The 20,187-nt window shown below is 55.9% G+C and overlaps 1 long non-coding RNA gene across 1 annotated transcript; it reads left to right on the top strand.

Annotated features, from left to right (window-relative positions):
• The first annotated feature begins 11,035 nt into the window (after positions 1–11,035).
• Positions 11,036–14,606, top strand: LOC125637058 (uncharacterized). Its single transcript, XR_007356814.2, has 4 exons — positions 11,036–11,190; positions 12,339–12,394; positions 13,932–14,044; positions 14,355–14,606. It is a non-coding gene; the product is annotated as an uncharacterized LOC125637058 (long non-coding RNA).
• The last annotated feature ends 5,581 nt before the right edge of the window (positions 14,607–20,187 follow it).

The raw sequence follows: 20,187 nt of genomic DNA, 5'->3' as shown, positions 1-20,187 counted from the left end.
CCCTGCACCCCCAGCCCGCCCCCCCACTGAGCCCCCCACTACAGCCTGCCCCCTGCACCCCCACACCGCACCCCCCCACTCCCTGAGCCCCCTGCACCCCCACACCGCACCCCCACTCCCTGAGCCTTCCCACTACAGCCTGCCCACTGCCCCCCTGCACCCCCACACCGCACCCCCCCACTCCCTGAGCCCCCTGCACCCCCACACCGCACCCCAATTCCCTGAGCCTTCCCACTACAGCCTGCCCACTGCCCCCCTGCACCCCCACACCGCACCCCCCCACTCCCTGAGCCCCCTGCACCCCCACACCGCACCCCCACTCCCTGAGCCTTCCCACTACAGCCTGCCCACTGCCCCCCTGCACCCCCACACCGCACCCCCCCACTCCCTGAGCCCCCTACACCCCCACACCGCACCCCCACTCCCTGAGCCTTCCCACTACAGCCTGCCCACTGCCCCCCTGCACCCCCACACCGCACCCCCCCACTCCCTGAGCCCCCTGCACCCCCACACCGCACCCCCACTCCCTGAGCCTTCCCACTACAGCCTGCCCACTGCCCCCCTGCACCCCCCCACCGCACCCCCCCACTCCCTGAGCCCCCTGCACCCCCACACCGCACCCCAATTCCCTGAGCCTTCCCACTACAGCCTGCCCACTGCCCCCCTGCACCCCCACACCGCACCCCCCCACTCCCTGAGCCCCCTGCACCCCCACACCGCACCCCAATTCCCTGAGCCTTCCCACTACAGCCTGCCCACTGCCCCCCTGCACCCCCACACCGCACCCCCCCACACCCTGAGCCCCCTGCACCCCCACACCGCACCCCCACTCCCTGAGCCTTCCCACTACAGCCTGCCCACTGCCCCCCTGCACCCCCACACCGCACCCCCCCCACTCCCTGAGCCCCCTGCACCCCCACACCGCACCCCCACTCCCTGAGCCTTCCCACTACAGCCTGCCCACTGCCCCCCTGCACCCCCACACCGCACCCCCCCACTCCCTGAGCCCCCTGCACCCCCACACCGCACCCCAATTCCCTGAGCCTTCCCACTACAGCCTGCCCACTGCCCCCCTGCACCCCCACACCGCAACCCCCACTCCCTGAGCCCCCTGCACCCCCACACCGCACCCCCACTCCCTGAGCCTTCCCACTACAGCCTGCCCACTGCCCCCCTGCACCCCCACACCGCACCCCCCCCACTCCCTGAGCCCCCTGCACCCCCACACCGCACCCCAATTCCCTGAGCCTTCCCACTACAGCCTGCCCACTGCCCCCCTGCACCCCCACACCGCACCCCCCCACTCCCTGAGCCCCCTGCACCCCCACACCACACCCCAATTCCCTGAGCCTTCCCACTACAGCCTGCCCACTGCCCCCCTGCACCCCCACACCGCACCCCCCCACACCCTGAGCCCCCTGCACCCCCACACCGCACCCCCACTCCCTGAGCCTTCCCACTACAGCCTGCCCACTGCCCCCCTGCACCCCCACACCGCACCCCCCCACACCCTGAGCCCCCTGCACCCCCACACCGCACCCCCACTCCCTGAGCCTTCCCACTACAGCCTGCCCACTGCCCCCCTGCACCCCCACACCGCACCCCCCCCACTCCCTGAGCCCCCTGCACCCCCACACCGCACCCCAATTCCCTGAGCCTTCCCACTACAGCCTGCCCACTGCCCCCCTGCACCCCCACACCGCACCCCCCCACTCCCTGAGCCCCCTGCACCCCCACACCACACCCCAATTCCCTGAGCCTTCCCACTACAGCCTGCCCACTGCCCCCCTGCACCCCCACACCGCACCCCCCCACACCCTGAGCCCCCTGCACCCCCACACCGCACCCCCACTCCCTGAGCCTTCCCACTGCAGCCTGCCCACCACCCCCCTGCACCCCCACACCGCACCCCCCACACCCTGAGCCCCTCACTACAGCCTGCCCCCTGCCCCCCTGCACCCTCACACCGCAACCCCCCACTCCCTGAGCCCCCTGCACCCCCACACCGCACCCCCCACTTCCTGAGCCTTCCCACTGCAGCCTGCCCACCGCCCCCCTGCACCCCCACACCGCACCCCCCCACTCCCTGAGCCCCGTGCACCCCCACACCGCACCCCCCACTCCCTGAGCCTTCCCACTACAGCCTGCCCACCGCCCCCCTGCACCCCCACACCGCACCCCCCCACTCCCTGAGCCCCCTCCACCCCCACACCGCACCCCCCACACTCTGAGCCCCCCACTACAGCCTGCCCACTGCCCCCCTGCACCCCCACACCGCACCCCCACACTCCCTGAGCCTTCCCACTACAGCCTGCCCACTGCCCCCTGCACCCCCCCACCGCACCCCCCCACTCCCTGAGCCCCCTGCACCCCCACACCGCACCCCCCACACCCTGAGCCCCCCACTACAGCCTGCCCACTGCCCCCCTGCACCCCCACACCGCACCCCCCCACTTCCTGAGCCCCCTGCACCCCCACACCGCACCCCCCACTCCCTGAACCCCCCACTACAGCCTGCCCACTGCCCCCCTGCACCCCCACACCGCACCCCCCCACTTCCTGAGCCCCCTGCACCCCCACACCGCACCCCCACACTCCCTGAGCCTTCCCACTACAGCCTGCCCACTGCCCCCTGCACCCCCACACCGCACCCCCCCACTCCCTGAGCCCCCTGCACCCCCACACCGCACCCCCCACACCCTGAGCCCCCCACTACAGCCTGCCCACTGCCCCCCTGCACCCCCACACCGCACCCCCCCACTTCCTGAGCCCCCTGCACCCCCACACCGCACCCCCCACTCCCTGAACCCCCCACTACAGCCTGCCCACTGCCCCCCTGCACCCCCCCACCGCACCCCCCCACTTCCTGAGCCCCCTGCACCCCCACACCGCACCCCCCACTCCCTGAACCCCCCACTACAGCCTGCCCACTGCCCCCCTGCACCCCCACACCGCACCCCCCACACCCTCAGCCCCCCAGTACAGCCTGCCCACCGCCCCCCTGCACCCCCACACCACACCCCTCCACTCCCTGAGCCCCCTGCACCCCCACACCGCACCCCCCAAACCCTGAGCCCCCCACTACAGCCTGCCCACTGCCCCCCTGCACCCCCACACCGCACCCCCCCACTCCCTGAGCCCCCTGCACCCCCACAACGCACCCCCCACACCCTGAGCCTTCCCACTACAGCCTGCCCACTGCACTACCAGCCCGCCCCCCCACTGAGCCCCCCACTACAGCCTGCCCCCTGCCCCCCTGCACCCCCAGCCCGCCCCCGTGCACCCCCACACTGCACCCCCCCACTCCCTGAGCCTTCCCACTACAGCCTGCCCACCGCCCCCTGCACCCCCAGCCCGCCCCCCCACTGAGCCCCCGTGCACCCCCACACCGCACCCCGCACTTCCTGAGCCTTCCCACTACAGCCTGCCCCCTGCACCCGCACACCGCACCCCCCCGCTCCCTGAGCCCCCTGCACCCCCACACCGCACCCCCACTCCCTGAGCCTTCCCACTACAGCCTGCCCACTGCCCCCCTGCACCCCCACACCGCACCCCCCACTCCCTGAGCCCCCCACTACAGCCTGCCCACTGCCCCCCTGCACCCCCACACCGCACCCCCCCACTCCCTGAGCCCCCTGCACCCCCACACCGCACCCCCCACTCCCTGAACCCCCCACTACAGCCTGCCCACTGCCCCCCTGCACCTCCACACCGCACCCCCCACACCCTGAGCCCCCCACTACAGCCTGCCCTCTGCCCCCCTGCACCCCCACACTGCACCCCCCACTCCCTGAGCCCCCCACCACAGCCTGCCCACTGCCCCCCTGCACCCCCACACCGCACCCCCCCACTCCCTGAGCCCCCTGCACCCCCACACCGCACCCCCCACACCCTGAGCCTTCCCACTATAGCCTGCCCACTGACCCCTGCACCCCCACACCGCACCCCCCCACTCCCTGAGCCCCCCACTACAGCCTGCCCACTGCCCCCCTGCACCCCCACACCGCACCCCCCACTCCCTGAGCCCCCCACTACAGCCTGCCCACTGCCCCCCTGCACCCCCACACCGCACCCCCCCACTCCCTGAGCCCCCTGCACCCCCACACCGCACCCCCCACTCCCTGAACCCCCCACTACAGCCTGCCCACTGCCCCCCTGCACCCCCACACCGCACCCCCCACACCCTGAGCCCCCCACTACAGCCTGCCCCCTGCACCCCCACACCGCACCCCCCACTCCCTGAGCCCCCCACCACAGCCTGCCCACTGCCCCCCTGCATCCCCACACCGCACCCCCCCCACTCCCTGAGCCCCCTGCACCCCCACACCGCACCCCCCACACCCTGAGCCTTCCCACTACAGCCTGCCCACTGCCCCCCTGCACCCCCACACCGCACCCCCCCACTCCCTGAGCCCCCTGCACCCCCACAACGCACCCCCCACACCCTGAGCCTTCCCACTACAGCCTGCCCACTGCACTACCAGCCCGCCCCCCCACTGAGCCCCCCACTACAGCCTGCCCCCTGCCCCCCTGCACCCCCACACCGCACCCCCCCACTCCCTGAGCCCCCTGCACCCCCACACCGCACCCCCCCACTCCCTGAGCCTTCCCACTACAGCCTGCCCACTGCACTACCAGCCCGCCCCCCCACTGAGCCCCCCACTACAGCCTGCCCCCCTGCACCCCCAGCCCGCCCCCCCTCTGAGCCCCCCTGCACCCCCACACTGCACCCCCCCACTCCCTGAGCCTTCCCACTACAGCCTGCCCACCGCCCCCTGCACCCCCAGCCCGCCCCCCCACTGAGCCCCCCTGCACCCCCACACCGCACCCCCCACTTCCTGAGCCTTCCCACTACAGCCTGCCCCCTGCACCCGCACACCGCACCCCCCCGCTCCCTGAGCCCCCTGCACCCCCACACCTGCACCCCCCACTCCCTGAGCCTTCCCACTACAGCCTGTCTACTGCATTCCCAGCCCGCCCCCCCACTGAGCCCCCCACTACAGCCTGCCCACTGCCCCCCTGCACCCCCAGCCCGCCCCCCCACTGAGCCCCCCTGCACCCCCACACTGCACTCCCACACTCCCTGAGCCCCCCACTACAGCCTGCCCACTGCATTCCCAGCCCGCCCCCCCACTGAGCCCCCCACTACAGCCTGCCCACCGCCCCCCTGCACCCCCAGCCCGCCCCCCCACTGAGCCCCCCTGCACCCCCACACCGCACCCCCCACTCCCTGAGCCTTCCCACTACAGCCTGTCCACTGCATTCCCAGCCCGCCCCCCACTGAGCCCCCCACTACAGCCTGCCCACCGCCCCCCTGCACCCCCAGCCCGCCGCCCCACTGAGCCCCCCTGCACCCCCACACCGCACCCCCCACTCCCTGAGCCTTCCCACTGCAGCCTGTCCACTGCATTCCCAGCCCACCCCCCCACTGAGCTCCCCACTACAGCCTGCCTCCTGCGCCCCCACATTCCCCCGACTCCTCTCCGCTGCCACGCCCCGCCCCCTGCACCCCCACTGAGCCCCCCACTGCCCCCTGCATCCCCAGCCCGCCCGCCCTCTGAGCCCCCCTGCACCCCCCCACTGCACCCCCCCACTCCCTGAGCCTTCCCACTACAGCCTGCCCACCGCCCCCCTGCACCTCCAGCCCGCCCCCCTACTGAGCCCCCCTGCACCCCCACACCGCACCCCCCACTTCCTCAGCCTTCCCACTACAGCCTGCCCTCTGCCCCCCTGCACCCGCACACCGCACCCCCCCACTCCCTGAGCCCCCTGCACCCCCACACGGCACCCCCCACTCCCTGAGCCTTCCCACTACAGCCTGCCCACTGCACTCCCAGCCTGCCCCCTCACTGAGCCCCCTACTCCAGCCTGCCCACCGCCCCCCTGCACTCCCACATGTCCCCGACTCCTCTCCGCTGCCACGCCCCGCCCCCTGCACCCCGCTCCCTGAGCCCCCCCACTACAGCCTGCCCACTGCCCCCTGCACCCCACCCCACACCCCCCACTACAGCCCGCCCCCCTGCACCCCCACATTCCCCCGACTCCTCTCCGCTGCCACGCCCCGTCCCCTGCACCCCCACCCCGCACCCCCCTCCCTGAGCCCCCCACTACAGCCTGCCCACTGCCTCCCTGCACCCCACACCCCCCACTGAGCCCACCTGCACCCGCACACCGCACCCCCCCACTCCCTGAGCCTTCCAACTACAGCCTGCCCTCTGCACCCCCACATGCCCCCAACTCCTCTCCGTTGCCACGCCACGCCCCCTGTACCCGCACCCTGCCCCCCCACTGACCCCCCCACTACAGCCTGCCCACCGCCCCCCTGCACCCCCACATTCCCACGACTCCTATCCACTGCCATGCCCCGCCCCCTGCACCCCCACCCCGCACCCCACCTCCTCCCTGAGCCCCCCACTACAGCCTGCCCACTGCCCCCTGCACCCCACCCCACACCCCCCACTGATTCCCCCTGCACCCCCCCACCGCACCCCCCCCGAGCCTTCCCACTACAGCCAGCCCACCGCCCCCCTGCACCCCACACCCCCCACTAAGCCCCCCACTACAGCCTGCCCACCGCCCCCCTTCACCCGCACATTCCCCCGACTCCTCTCCGCTGCCACGCCCCGCCCCTTGCACCCCCACCCCGCACCCCCCATTGAGCCCCCTGCACCTCCCCTCACTGAGCCCCCCACTACAGCCTGCCCACCGACCCCCCCCGTGCCCCCACATTCCCCCGACAACTCCTCTCTGCTGCCACGCCTCACCCCCCCACTGAGCCCCCCACTACAGCCTGCCCACCGCCCCCTGCACACCGACCCCGCCTCCCCACTGAGCCCCCCGCCGCCTGCCTGCACGGCCACCCCGCACCTCCCCTCACTGAGCCCCCCACTACAGCCTGCCCACCGTCCCCCCCTGCATCCCCACATCGCACCCCACATCCCCCACTGAGCCCCCCCACTACAGCCTGCCCACTGCCCCCCCTGCACCTCCACCCCGCATCCCCCTCACTGAGCCCCCCACTACAGCGTGCCCACGTACTGGCCACATCCACATTCTGTACCCTGCTTCCCCGCCCACCCCCGTACTCCCCACACTGCCAGTTCCCCCCTGCCCACCCCTGCACGCTCCCTGTATCCTCCCACTACAGCGTGCCCACATACCGGCCACATCCACCCCCCATACCTCGCTTAGCCCCTTACCCTCCCACACTCCCTGTACCCTGCTACCTCAGCCTGCTCACACACCGGCTACCTCCACACCCTGCCCACCCCCGTAACCTCTGCTCCCTGTAGCCTGCTACCACCACCGCCTCCCACGTCCACACCTCACACTCTGCACCCCTACACCCATACCCCCCACAGTCCCTGTATTCTGCTACCAAGTCTGCCCACCACCACACCCCACCTACACCCACCCCCCATACCCTGCACTCCCACCCCCCAACACTCTGTGTACCCTGCCACCACACCCTGCCCATTCATGCACCCCATAACCTGCACCCACACACCCTTCCCAGGCCAGTACCCCCCACTCCCTGTACCATGCTCAGATGGGGCCCTAGCCTGCTCAGCTTACGCTGCACCCTGAGACCCCACCAGCCCACCACTTGCTCCTCTTGGCCTGCCTGCCAAGGGCTCCTCTTCACCCCCTGGCCAGACCCCAGTGCACATCCAGCTCCGGGCAGTCTCTGCTTCTCACCACCTGTGGGGCCCCTCCGGTCTCCCTGGAGCTGCGCTGCTTGGGACTGGTTAAGAAGCCTGGCCAGTCTCAGCCAGTTGTGGGGGACAGTGTGGGGGGCTTGGCTGGGCCCCTCCAGGCAAGTGGGTCCTGAGGGAGGCTTGTTGGGGCAGGCCCTGGCCTGGCTGATTGCACCACTCCCGGGGCCACAAAAGGTTAATCCGGCCCTGCCGTACCCTGCCTATGCTGGTACCCCCCACTCCCTCCTACCCAACCCACACCCTGTCCACATTCACAGCCCATACGCTGCACCCCCACACCCTGCACACCCCATGCCCCACACTCCCTGTACCCTGCCCCATAGCCTGCCCACCCCCACACCCCGTCCACCTCCATATCCCATCCCTTGCACCCCCACATGTAGCATTTTGATTGTCGCAACTGTGGCTACTGCTCAGGGTGGACTCAGGCCAATTCACTCTCCACTAGTGCATACTATAGCCCCCTGAATAGCCATTGCACAGAAACTAGTTTGATCAGCACCAGCCTGGCCCGGATCTGAACTAGCTGCATAGCAAGGATTCAGTGTCCTAAGTACGTGCCGAGGTGAGGGAACCAGTGCCAGTAATAATACGAAATGGAGTTCTGTCAGGGAAAGAGAGGGGAAGTAAATGAAAGGGGCAATATAATCCCCACATTTAGTTATTTTAAAGCAATGTCTTCTTGAACAGGCAGAGAATAGGAATTTATTCTCTGCCTGTGTCCCCCTCTGCCTTTGCCCTACCCACCAAAGTCTGAGGGTGATGCTAACAACCAGGATGATGTGGGGGAGGGAAGCCTGGTCCCACAGTGAGTTGGCCCTGGGGCCTACAACAGCCATTAGCAGCTGATCCTGCAGGCTACTTTTTCTCCCCTTGAAATCCCTGAGGAGTTTCAAGCCCAACCCAGCAGCAGGTGCATGTGTCCATGCAAACCTGGCACGCATGCCACTTCTGACAGGAGCACTCCCCTCATTGCCTGAGTAGGAAGTACAGCACTTGAGGCCCTCAACAAATGTGCCCCACTGGGAACTTAGCACCATCAGTAGGCTCCACAGTGGGAACTAAGGAGACTCCACCTGGGCTTCCTGTTCCAATGAGGTGGGGAAAAGAAGCTATTCTAAATTCTCCCACTTTCTGAGAAAAGGAAGAAGCAGCTTATGCTGTTCACTGCACCCCCTGCGCCCACCCACGCAGAGGATTGGAAGAAAAACAGTTCTCAGACATCTCCCTCCCACAGAAGTGTAACCCTTCTGCCCGTCAGAGTTGGCAGCAACAAGGGCCGGGTTCAATATCTAGGGGATTCATTCCAATAATACAATGCAAACCTGCTCCAGCCCCCACCCAGTGACCTGGGACAAATATATACCACCCCCGCTGGGCGCCTCCAAGAGGCAATACTTCCCCTCTCGCAAGCACAGAGTCTGAGTGTAGCAAAAAAGTCTTTTAATAACAGAGAGAAACAATGTGGCATTATGTTGAGGAAACACCACCAACAGGATTCATAACACAACCCATGAGCAAAAAAAAAACCCACCCCAAGCAAATTGGGGCATGCCCTTTCCCTTTGGTTCCTGAGTCCAGCAACCCCAAATCCCCCAAAGTCCCAAAAGTCCAATGACCCAAAAGTCTCTGTCCTTGGTCAGGGCAGCCCCAGAGTTCGAAAGTTTGTCTGCAGAGCTTTACCTCCCAACCTGGGTGGAGATGGGGGGGTGGGGGAGAAGGAGAAGAGGTAAGGGGCACCTTACATGATCTGAAGCTGACCACCCCACAGACCTCCGCTCCACTCAGCCAGCCGCCCCACAAACTGCCCCACGAACTGCTTCGCTCAGCTTCACAGCCCACAAGCAGTTCCCACCACTCCACGAACTGCTCTGCGTCCCACAAGCAGCTCCCACCGTCCTATGAACTGCTCCACCAGCCTGTCCACAAGGCACTCCAGCCATCCCGCAAACTGCTCCACAATATATCTTCAGGCTTCCCCAACACTTAACACAACACTCACTGATTTCAGCTCTTAGTCAGTTCAGCTCTTTGGTGAATTCAGCTTGTAGTAGGGGAGCCTCAGTGCTGGTGCACCATTAGCCCAAAGTGAGCTCAGTAGCCTGTAACTAGACTCCTAATAGAATCAGAATTAGCTCTGATATTCCACAGTGGAGAGAGGAGGAAGTGCAATTAGCATGCAAGGCCCTCACCCAGAGGCCCATACCATCAAATATTAATACTTGTCCCCAGCCCCTCTCTCAATTTACACAGTTTTGGAACCCATGACCCTTGCCTAGCAAGTGCTCCTTCGGTGATGGTGAGTCCCTCCATCATCTCAAAAGGCCAAGTACAGTTCCAAGCACAGTTCCCATAATCAGGGTAATAACAATTTATTCTTCCTGCCCCAATAACAGAGACACTGGGGATCCCACAGCAGCCAAAGTGACCATTTGGGCAGCTATGGCTTCATTCTAGGCAGGGTGGGTGTGCCTATGCAAATGAGATCAGCCCCTGAAGTTCTTTTCCACAACTTGCCACACCTCACCACCAGATGTCAGGGTGGAGCTCGTCCTGACACTGCTTACAGAAGGAAGATGAAAGTGCTCTTGGTGTGTGGAACAGACTGGCCTGCCACTTCCCAAAAGACATCTCCTCCTGAGGACTTCCAAGAAGACCACTCCTGCTGCTGGTGAGGGCTGTGGGATATCTCCCTGGACAGAAGTTCTGTGTATGTAGGTAAACACACATGGGTGCCAAGGACCCGATTTTTAAAAGTGCTGAACACCCACATCTCCACCTGAAGTCAGTGAGAATTGTGGGGGCTCAGTATCTCTCAAAATCATAGCTGCATAGATTTTAAGGCCAGAGAGGACCATCATGATGATCTCTTTTGACCTAGGTAATAGCCCAGGGAATTTCACCCATGATTCCTCCAGTGAGCGCATGTTGTAACCAGCAGCATGAGTCGAGTTGCTGTTGGAGTGGGGGAATTTGCTCTGTGGAGGGTATTTCTTAGGATTTGTTGTATGGGTTACTTGGGGTGAGGGTATTGCTGTCGGGAAAGGTGGGTGGAATGCGGGATGAGCAGGATAGGATAACTGGGGTGCTGGTGAATGGGAGGTTGCTCCAGGTCATCAAAGGATGATCAGAGTTTTGGCTGTAGATGGAATTTATTAGGTGACAGGGAAACTGATTAGCGGGCTTCCTCGGGGACAGGGGAAGAGCAGTCGGGGGAATTGAGCAAGGAAGCGGGAGGTGGAGTTTCTGAAGAGTCAGAAGTGAAAGAGTTAAATACCAAAAATAAACAACTCTGGCACTTCCCAGCCCATATAATAGCCACTTCTTTATGAAAAGAATTACAGTTAACTGCTGCCCAGAAACAGTATCAGAGCAAAGCTTTTGATCTACTAGTGTGTGGGCGATGTCAAAACCAAGATGAATTTTAAAGTTCACATTGCTGTGCTCTTGTTTTGCTTCTCTGCTTTTGCTGGTAAGTCTCCGTATATTTTCTTTCCTGTTTCACTGTGTTGCGGGGGGTACATTTGTCATTTGCTTAGAAACACTGAACCAAAACTCTCAAACTTGGATGTTGGAGTTAGCTACCTATAGCCACAGCTGAGCAACTAAATATAAGTGACCTGATATTTCAGGGGTGCTGAAGACTCACTTATCTTCTTGATTTCCATGGAGTTACTCCTGGTAGTAAGAACATTACCACATCCTATAGCATCTGGAGGATGAAATCCTGAGAGTCAATGGGCTAATTTCTACAGTCCTTGGTCTTTCCTCGGCCAAAGGTCCCATTGGCTGCAAACTGCAGGATTTGACCCAATATTCTTTCGTTTAACTGTGACCTTTCTATAACAGGTGGATGATCAGTGCTTGGGATTTTATTACATGTTTTTGCCCTATCTTGCAGCTCTTATTTTATTATTTGTGAAGGAGACTCTATTGTGCTAGGCATTGTATAAATACATAGAGTGAGGTGGTGGCTGCATTGAAGTCTGTGGTAAATCTCCCATTGTCTTGAATGGAGCCAGGATTTCGCCCATAGAGGGATCATGCTATCTGCAAGCAGCTCACAGTGTTGGGTGTGATCTGGAGGATGCACCGGGACTGTGCCTAACAGTGGTCCTGTTTGTGCTGGGGCAGGGGGGAATAATTTGTGACTCTCCTTTAAGGGGTGCAGCATATTCCATCCCTCACCCTGCATAACCAGCTAGTTCCACTGCCCACTGTAGGGGGGGAGGGAGAGAAATTATGGCTTTGTTTGCTCTTTGCCCAGTTTCTGCTGGTGGGGGGAATCTGGCATGCAGCCCCAGATACTCCCCCAGGTACCAGAGCTGTGACCTAGGTGCAGAGACTGCCTAAGGGAAACATTCATATTGCCTCTTATCGTTCGATGTAGTTCTGCACACTCATTTGCCCATTGTTAAAGACAGTCCGTGCCCCCAAATCTTTCAATCTAAATTAAAACAAGAAACAACAAATGATTGTAGCAAACATACTGCGGGAGGATGAGGAACACATGGCTACATAGATTAATTCTATGCACATTTCACTAAAGTTTGATCATGGATGCAGTGTTCACCACTTCAAGCTTATGTTTTGATTTCATATGAACAAATTGTATTTCAGAGGAAGGCACAGGAAGATATGAAGGACTAAATAGAACTGGACAATTACCAAGCTATGTAAGATCTTTCTTTGTTTACTCTGTTACATGTATGAAATATTGTTCAATAGAACTGAGCAAATACTGATAATATTAATTTGAATTTTTAAACAAATTTGCTGTGACTATCTTGCACCCTTCTGCTTTCCATAAACAGTCTAACAAATAAGGTTACTGGCAGGAATGACCATGGAATAAATAATTTTAAGTGACAAGGCAGAAAAAGCAAATTTTGAACTTTTAATCACAAGTATTCAAACTGGAAACTTGAGTCAAAATTTCACTCAGCCAAGCAGGGACCAGAAACGTATCTTTTGATTTATGTGTCTGATCAAAATTCCTCCATGCAGCTCAAATTTTAAATATCAAATGCTCACTACAAATTCCTCATGAACAAGCTACAGGCTGGGAATTATTCCCAGAAATTATTAAGCAAAGAATTTTGAATAGATAATAAATATGGATAAATCACTATCTGTTCGCAGACAATGAAATGGGCAAAATTGATTGAAAAAATTATTTGTTACAAATTATTCACCCAGCTCTGTTACTCACTGTCATCAACCTGAATTCATCCCATTCCCTGTCTACTCTTTTCTGTATGTATTATTATAGAACACATGGGAGTGGAGTGGATATATTTTTCTATAAGCACACATGGCAGGGCCAGTCTTGTATAGTGGTGAAAGCAGGGGACTGTGAGTGAGCAAGACAATTCTAGTCCCCTGATCACTCCCCTTTCCATAAAGGGAGACCAGAGAGAAAGTGTTTATCTGATTGTTACAAAAATGACTATTGAACGTGGTCCAGCATTGGACAGGCTATTTAGTTCCCTTTGTGATCTAAATGGATCTAAGTGGTGGTGCATAAAGCAAAAGAAACATTCTGTACAAAAGGGCTTAACTATGCCTAAGACTATGTAACATCAACTGATATTTGCTTAAACTTAGAGAAAGTTACTGGTGACTTTAACTCCCTGGCAAATGACCAAGGATCACACCTGCTCATTCAGCATTTCCATCTTAATCACTTCCACGTTGCCCATCTGTTAAGGTGGAACTTGGAGTTTTCTCTTATTTCTGTTGGTAAGTGCTGTCCTTAGCTCTTCCCCCGAAAGGGTAAGGGGGGAAGAGTCTCAAAAACACAACAGCAAGTTAGGCACCTAACGGCCCTTGACTTTCAATGGGAGTTTGGTGTCTAGCTGCCAATGAGGCCTTTGAACCACCCCCCCCCCCCATTTCTCTTACAACCAATGCTGTTACTAGCCAAGGGGTGTATAACATTCTCTGATTGAATGTAGGTGTCATATGCACTTTTTATTTTCAAATAACTTTTAGCAGTAAAAATTACTCTTCCATTTATCACGATCAGTGCTGTCTGAGCTAGTGACCATGGGCCAGACTTTGCGTTACACCCCAGGCTTCTCGACTGGATTCAATGGGGATTGCTCTGGGTGTGCAGAATGCAGCCCTCTGATTTGTATGCACTCTGGCTTTCTCCATGAAAGTCTAAATAATGAAATACTGATCTCATGATTTTTCCTTCAATTTTTCCAGCCTGTGTGTGTTCATTACATCCTCAGACCAATATGTATTTTGTATTATCGCCCTGTCTGTGGCAGTGACGGGAGAACCTACCGGAACAAGTGTGAGCTCTGCAGTTACTGCAGGTGAGATTCATGTCAGGGTTCTTTGTGCCATCTGACTGAAGATGTGCTGAGCTGCTGAGGCAGATTGTTTCTCAGGGGTGACATATAATAGGCAATGGAAGGGTGCAACGCAAGCTTGCCTGGTATTTTCCTTTTATGTAGAAAGAAACTGGAGTTGACAGCAAAGATTTCAGTATCTGTTTTGGGTGTAGGAAGTCTCTATTCAGACTGGGTGCATTGTGCATCTGATCTATGAGAGCAGTGCCCCGGAATATTGCATACCTGTGACCCAGTTTGAGAAAGCTTGATAGTTTTTTCTTGTTTTCCCTAGGGAACATGACATGAATATAAAGATTGTAAAGGAAGGAGCATGTTAAAGATTGAGGATACCACCATCTGTCTTGTCTTGCACGACCTGGAATCCTTCAGGCTTATTAATATGTAATCCTGCCATGGTGCCAGAGGACAGACTAGATTTCCTCCTGAGGTTCCTACATTCTGATGACTATGTTCATATTGTACTAATGCTATCGTTTTAGTTTGTTTAAAAAATAAAATGGTTGTTTAAATCATTAACATAAAATGGTTCTATTCCAAATCTCTGTATTAAAATAGTTGGTTGTCTAAGGACACATCACCGATAACCCATTGGTTTGCTAAAACATTTTATTAATACATTGTGCTTCTTCTTTAACCACTTTGTGGTCACTGTTGTTTCATGTGCCAAGGCCACCGAATCCCTTGGGTTTTGTAACAATATTTTAAAGTTTGATAATGAGACATTCCTTTCGGACAACCCCAGGAAGAATGTACAGCACTGGAGTCTGTTATCACACCTTCCAGGAAACCAAGTGCCCCACGGCATGTTTGAACACTTTAAGCAAATTTCAGATCTGATTTCTAAGGTGGTGAATGTTACATGTTAGAAAACAAGTGCAAGGGTGTCTAAGGGTATGTCTGCACTTCAAACCAGGGGCGTAACTCCCAGCTTGATGAGAAATATCCATGCTAGCTCTAATTGAGCGAGCGTGGTAAAAACAGACAGCGGTCGCGGCACTGTGAGCGGCTAGCCACCACGAGTACTTGCCTAGTGTAACGGTGACAGACCCCAGTCATCAGGATCAAACCTGGGCCCTTTGGAGCTTAGCGCGTGAGCCTCTAGCACATGAGCTGAAAGTCAGCTGGTTGTTGGCTAAGGCTGTAGAGCAGACTCAGAATCTCTCTCTCTCTCTCTCTCTCTCTCTAAGTGGTCTCAGTGCCACTAGAGGGGACAGAACTCCACACCCAGGAGGTGTGGGGGTTACACCCGCATCTCGGACAGGTATTGTACTTGAGGTGCCTTAGCCCCATTGCTGCTTGCCTGGCACTCTATTTTTAACATGCTAACTTGATCAGAGCTAGAGTGTCTCCTCAAGCTGGCGATTACACCCTCTGCTTGAGACATAGACATACTCTAGGGGAGCGTATGAGCGACAGCTCAAGAGGTGCACTGGCCTTTGGTCAGCCCTCTGCATGCAGGCAGATTTGTCACTTACTATGTGCTAGCTCACACATGTTGAAAACAGACCTTTTCTCCTGCGGAAGACAAGGCCTAAGAGGAGATTGAAAGTTAAAGTCTTGGAGTCCCTGTGCATATGGATGCCAGATGAGGTGCACATGGACCATGAGTGGGATCCACATGCTTAGCACATCTCGAAGGATCACAGTTACTGTAACGTAAGTAACCGTGTTTTCCCAAACTATGACTTGAACCTTCTTACATCATCCTGCTCTGCTCCTTCCTTCTGGGCCTTTGGCCTGTAACCTATGTCAGTGTACCTTACCCTTTTTTACCCACTTGCAGATACTTACTGATAAATCATATCTGACTAATTCACAGGGTTTTTTTTAACATATTGGTGCTACCCGCCCTTGTTAGTGTTGTTGAAGTGAGGACCCCATCATTGTTTCTTTGCGATTCGGAAGTGAAGTTCCTGTAGTACTGCTCATGATCTTCTGCGTCTATGACGAGAAAACCCCTCTCCAATATTTAACTTTTCCCCTTCCTATTTAACACTCCCCTTCTTAAAGAAGAAGAATCAAGATACTTTATATTAGGAAGCAACCAGAATCCAGTGGGAGGCTTGGGTAGAAGACTCTTGACCAAAAGAGATGGCAGGAAGGCAGGTTACAGAGATTATTACAACACATTTGGAGTTGGTGGAAAAACTGCAGTGAGAGGAGATATTTGATATTTGAATGATTCCCAGTGCATCTCCATTACAGCAAAAAGGTAAGAGAGAGCCCTGAATACAAATACTCTCATAGTCTCAATTCAGCGGCCACATGTAGGATAACCCTGTCTTCAGGAGAGTACATCCCAGCACACGTGGAAAGCTTACAAGTAGCAAACTCATATCCTAATAGCATTAGGCAAATGAACAGAATTGATCACTTTAATTAGCTCTTCAAATGTCAGTATTTACCAACAATGACTACACATCAGATCTGAGATCTTACAGTTTTCCCCTTACTTATCAGAAAAAACCTGGCACACGCTCTAAACTACCTCTGAATTTGAGATTATCTAATAATAATATCAGTTAGCACTTACATAGCATTTTATATCTTCAATGCATCATCCAAACATTCATTCTTCTGAACCACTCTCCAGTGAAGTAGGGAGGTAAGTTGCATGAATCCTATTTACCAGGTGCAGGAACTGTGACATGATATAAGGTTGTGATTTGCCCAAGACCATACAGTAAAGCAGTAGCAGAACTGAGATTATAATGCAGGAGTTCTTGGCTCCAAGTCCTAGCCTATAGTGCTTTCTTCCATAAATCTAGAATGTTTTTATTCTCCTTGGTAGAAGCAGCCCAGTGATTATGATTCTGGCCCATGTTAACCTAGATTTTTACATTTCTATTTTATTCACCATGTACAAAGGTATTTACTAAGGCAAGTTCAATTGCTAAGATAAGGCATTCACCTACTCTCATCTGTATCTGTAGAGCTGTACATTGTGGTGATAGCAGCCAGCTACTGCCAAGAGCCCATCCTTTGTTACCGAAAGCCCACAAGGGCCCTCTAGATCTTGAGTTACTACTAAAGCAATCAGGGATGCATCGGGGTTAAACATCACTATGCGGTTTTGTCCTTCATCTGCAACAAACAAGTTCTCATTTGAACCTACACAGACTCCAGAGGGCTTCACAAAGGTGAATTTGCTGCCGTAGTCTGGTCCAATTGTTTTCTTCAGAATTCTTTCACTGTCCATAATTTTGAGGCAGCAGCCTTGGTATTTTCCAAAGAGCTGCCCTTCAGTAACCAGTATCTCTTCACTCTGCTGGGGGGAAAAAGTGAGAATTCCAAAGGGCTTAGCTTTACTGCTGGTCCTAAATAACCCAGAAATCCATTCCAGAGTTTGGATGCTGAAGGCGTATCAGAGTAATTTATTAACAGCAAAAAGAACATTCTTTGAATTCTACTACTACTTAGTTGGTCTACAGCCTGGTGGGTTTGTGGAGAAACTGTGAATGGATCTCACCCTGATCTCTCAAGAAAATCAGTATCTCTCATTCAGCAGAATCATCAGGACTACACAGAACAAAACCACTCATCATACACTTTGCTCAAACATTCTTCTTACTCTGTGCACTGTTTCAGCCTATCAGTACAAGAGAGAAAGGATTGTTTGTGGTTAAGGCAATGGACAGAGACCAAGAGATCTGGGTTCAATTTTTAGCTTTGCTACACCTGGCTGATCCGGGAGGCATGTAAGCCTGGCGGTAGGGGGGATTGTTACAGGGCTGTGACACCAAGGGAAATAGAAGAGCCTCAGCATGGAGTACTAGCCTTGCAGAATGTTTAATAAAGCTCTGGTTCTTACAATTCTGCCACCTTGTTCCATAACTTACTGCTAACAAAAGAGTCATCATTAACATTATTGGTTTCAGAGTAGCAGCTGTGTTAGTCTGTATCCGCAAAAAGAAAAGGAGGACTTGTGGCACCTTAGAGACTAACAAATTTATTTGAGCATAAGCTTTCATGAGCTACAGCTCACTTCATCGGATGCGTTCAGTGGGAAAAAGAAATCCAATGAAGTGAGCTGTAGCTCACGAAAGCTTATGCTCAAATAAATATGTTAGTCTCTAAGGTGCCACAAGTCCTCCTTTTATTAAAATTATTGCTCATCCTACATTGCAAGCACATGGGGGCAGGGACTGTGTTTCCCTGTGTTTAGAAAGCACTTAGTGCATTTTGGGAACTGCCACAATGTAAATAATCATTGTGTTAGTAGTTTGTGCTATACTGTACCTTATTGACTGCAATGTGCTCTGGTCTATGAAAGCCATCTATCGCGTTCATCTTCAGGATGGCATTCATTCTCCAGTCCACCCCAATGATGTGAACCTTTCCCCCATCTATCCAGTCTGTCACTGCAATATCATTGGACTTCAGGACTGCCACCCTGTAGGAATGATTCCAGTCCATTTTGGGAGACTTCAGCTGGTGGATCATCTCACCATCTTTAGAGAAGACCTTGATGGCTTTGGATCCATCAGTCACAAGCAACAAGCCATCCTGTGTGCATGCTACATCTCCCAGACCTTTTCTTGGTTCAGATCCATAGGAAAACCCATTCTTATAGCAACCGTCAGGGCTGAAGAGCTGGATCTTTTTGTTTCCACTATCTTTTACAACCAGATCTCCATCCAGAGCCATGGTCACACTGGTTGGCCAGATGAACTTGCCAGGCTCTGTCCCAAACCCTCCCAGTTCTTTGACCAGATTGTTGTCAAATATCCTTTGGATTCCAGAGAACCTCCAGCCTTTATTAAATTCAAACATGTCTTTCTAAAAGAAAGAAGGGAATGAGCTTTTAACACTCACTTTCCAGGGTTTCCACACTAGATAAAGCACAGCAGTTCTTGTTGCAGGTTTAAATTATATATTATCAAAGCAGCTTCTCTGGGCGGTACATGCAAAGAGCTTTATTTGTTGATGTATTTAATTTTAATTCTGTGTGCGAGATGGGGTGTTCTTTCAAACGGGTTAAGGTGGCCAGGTAGGCCAATTAACTCCAGAGGCTGCACCTGGAGGGAGAGCCAGGGGGCAGGGTTGATTGTGGGCAGGCTCAGCTGGGCAGGAGAGGTGGGACCTATAAAGCCAGGCAGCCCCCAACAGACAGGGGGCTCCTGGGAAAGGCTGCATGGTAGGAAGGTAGCAGGCAAGAAGAGAAGAGAAGAGAAGAGAAGGACTGGACTGGACTGGACTGGACTGGACTGGACTTTCTAAGGGAGGACTAGGAAGGAGCAGTGAGGGCTGAGTGGCTAGAGCACAGAACTGCTAAGCAGAGAGTCCCTGGACTGGAACCTGCAGTGGACGATGGTTCCCATGCTGGCCATTGGGGGAAGGGACACCATCAGGGCAGCATGGGTGAAGACTGCCTGGGACTGTTTGCATAGAAGGACTTTGGGTAACCTCAGAAGGGGGAAACATAGATAGTGGCCTGGCCAGAGGGCCAAGTCATGAAGAGGATGCTAGGATTCCTGGAGTGAGGTGGGTCTGCAGGGTGAGAGGACAATGGGAGAGGCACCATTTAGCAGAGCTAATCCCCACGATGGCCAGCAGGAGGTGCCACTGTGGTGAGTGGACCCCTTGACCATGTAAAATACAATGCTCTTGGAACTGACACTTATAACAGCACAACAGTAACCTACATCAAGCATCTCTGTGGACAGGTGTGTAAATTTCACCCTCAGGAATAGATCAGCCTATACACATAAAGCCTGACCTGTGACATCCATGTTACTGAATTCTTGGTCCCTCTTGAACAGAGGCTGCCAGTCCCACAATATGATATGGTGGTTTTGTGTTGTGGACACATGGGATGAGACTCCTATACCCATTTTCAATGGGGATCAAAGCTGTCCATTGAATGATTTCTAGTTGTGAAAGGCTGGGCTCAGATTTTCCAAAGAGCTTCACGGCAACCAGAGTTCCCAGGGAGGGTGTGGGGAGTGTCCCTTCTTAGCATGGAAAGCTGCAGAAATATTGTGTGAAGTAGCTAGATTTATTCAGATGTTTCTTGGGGAGCTGCTGGATGCTGAGCTCTTTTGAAAATGTGGCCATTTAGATTTGTTCTCAAACAATGAGTAGCAAAGCATTAATCCAGGGCA

The sequence above is a fragment of the Caretta caretta genome, chromosome 5, assembly GCF_965140235.1.
Source record: "Caretta caretta isolate rCarCar2 chromosome 5, rCarCar1.hap1, whole genome shotgun sequence".
NCBI lineage: Eukaryota > Metazoa > Chordata > Testudines > Cheloniidae > Caretta > Caretta caretta.
Note: the sequence above shows the minus strand (reverse complement) of the source record. Positions and strands in the feature narration are given on the sequence as shown.